Below are 2,527 nucleotides of genomic sequence, written 5' to 3'. Positions count from 1 at the left end.
AAAATATAACAAAAAAATAAAAAATATTTTTAATATATTTACATTGTTTTGATATTTTTAATATCTTTTCAAAAAAATAAAAGATTTAAAATTTAAAAAATTATTATCAACATGTTTGATTTTTAACACATTCATTTTAAAATTATTGATCAATTTTATTAAGTTGATATTGTTTTTTTTTAAATATCAAAATATTTGTACGGATCAAAAATAATAATAATAAGGGATCATAGTTTTTTAATTGCACAGGGATAAGTAATTAATAGAAAAAGAATAAATTTATTTTTCTTATAAAAGAAAAAATTTCTCCAACCTCCTAAAAACAACACACTAATCCCGTGAGAGGAAAGAGAGAGAAATAATTCACTCTTCTCTCCTAGCCTCCATTCATCCATTCCTCTATTCAAGCTCTCCACTGTGACATCCATTCCTCCAGCAACTTTTCATTCTCCATCACCATGACTCTCCATCCGCTTCATCTTCCCCTGCTCCAAGCTCTGCATCAATAACTTCTTCCTCTCGGCCCAGCCAGTCCGGTGATCTCAGTTCCAGCAGCATCTCAGGCCGACTGCTCCTCCTCAGCACCAGCAGCCTCAGCCTATCTTCACGGCAGCTCCTCCTATGCACCAGCGACAGTCCAACAGTGCAGCACCGTGAGCCTCCAGCAGCAGTCCAGCACCTGCAGAGTCCTCGGCCTCCAGTCCCAGCACTTCATCTTCTCCTGTCCCATCCGAACACAGCACCATCTCCACTGTCAAAAACACTGCCCCAAAACCACACCTCTTCACAGCCTTTCCACTGTTGCCAGCAGTTCCTCTCTCATTTTTTGACTGAAATCAGTCCTTCCTCTAGCGCCAGGGGACTAAAAAAGGTCAGAGAAAAACAACACTGCCTATAATCATTTCAAGCCTCAGTCCCCAGTTTTGGAAAACTTATACACTCACACCAGTGCACATCACAGCCTCCATTGTTAGCTTATATGCTTAACTTCACGCCATGGAGAAGACGTACAGTAGGGATGAACAAGAAGAGAACGATGGTGAAAAAGGCAAAGACCCACAATGAGTTAGTCCCATCACCTTTTCATCTTGTCAAGCACTGCCTCCACTTTGTCTTGCTACTACTATAAAAATAAATAAATAAATAAATAAACTCTCACCACCAGCGTTGCCAATGGAGAAATCTTGAAAGCTTCATGCCATTATAAGTTATCGTATCCCTCTGAAAGCAAGGCCGGAGGCCTAAAATTACAGGTGAGATTCTTTCTCTCGCCCATTTATCACTTTGAGAATTCCTGCTTTTATTTTACTAGTTTTTTTTTTTTTTCTAAAGAATAAGAATCATGTGTTTTCTAAAGAGATGGCAGCAGACTTTATGGTTGCAGTTGGTTTTTCTTTTAAGTTGGGTGTTAACTCCTTTTGACTCAGGGAAGATATGGCTCGTTTTCAAAAAAAAAGAAGGAAAATGCATGAAGTGAGCGTATGTCTTTTGTTGATTTTGAGCAGCAAGAAACAGTAAAATTCTGGGCAAATATTTTCTTGTTTGTTTCGTTTTGATTTGTCAATAAGCATTACTTGTATTTGGGTTGTGTTTTTTAGACCAGGCTTTATCGCCTTTTGAGTAATAAATTTTAGTCTAGGCCTTTTACTTGAGACCATCCTTCCTTGAATAAGTTTTTGCCTTTTGAGCTGTGTATTTGGTTCATGGGCCCGAGCTGAAAGCACAGCCCATGTGGCTGGGGCTGAGCCTTTTCGAAGTTAAGGCAGTGTTAGGCCTAGTAGAAACTTTGCAGAGGCAAAATGCTTTTTTTGTCCTTATCCCTAGTGAATTTTTGAGAGCTTTTTTTCAAAGGACCTTTTTGCAATTATTTTAAAGCCTCCCCCCCCCCCCCCACTATTCTCACTATCTCATATTTAATATTTAGATTATGACGTACTAGGTATTTTTTTGATATTAAATAAATCAAAAAAAATTTAATTTTAAAAAATAAAAATTGATTTTATTTCTTTTAATACACAATATTATGAATTTATAGATAAGATGTATTCCTGATATTGAATAAAAAAATCTATTATTTATATGTTTTGACATTAAAACAATTAGGTTTTATCCTGATAAGATAATGATTTTTTTATCAAAGAGGATTTTTCTAAAACCTTAGATAGACTTTCGATTAGAACACATAACAATACCTTAGTTTATATCAGACAAGTAAATAATACAATTTATCTTAGATAAAGTGTACTACGGATAATACTTTTTTCCTAGCACAACTAGTTTTTTTATCCAGATTCTGAGACTAGTTAGAGTTTTTAGTGACCAAAATACTAGGTGGTAACTTTTTTTTTTTACTGATAAGAAACAAAAATTCTTTGTTTTTTCCCTATAACCTGAGAAATCCTAACCCATAAAGACGAACATCGTTATACAGTACACGTGCAACAGTAGGGTTTATTTATCTAACCTTAAATTTTCTCTACCAAGCTTCAACTATACTCATCCATTTAGAATGATCTTGAGGTTGACT

General features: G+C 35.3%; 1 long non-coding RNA gene across 1 annotated transcript; it reads left to right on the top strand.

Annotated features, from left to right (window-relative positions):
- Positions 1–340: 340 nt before the first annotated feature.
- LOC133700395 (uncharacterized) lies at positions 341–1,850 on the top strand. Its single transcript, XR_009843390.1, has 2 exons — positions 341–1,253; positions 1,428–1,850. It is a non-coding gene; the product is annotated as an uncharacterized LOC133700395 (long non-coding RNA).
- The last annotated feature ends 677 nt before the right edge of the window (positions 1,851–2,527 follow it).

This window comes from Populus nigra, chromosome 8 (genome assembly GCF_951802175.1).
Source record: "Populus nigra chromosome 8, ddPopNigr1.1, whole genome shotgun sequence".
Taxonomy (NCBI): domain Eukaryota; kingdom Viridiplantae; phylum Streptophyta; class Magnoliopsida; order Malpighiales; family Salicaceae; genus Populus; species Populus nigra.
This window is presented reverse-complemented; position numbering and strand designations above follow the sequence as displayed.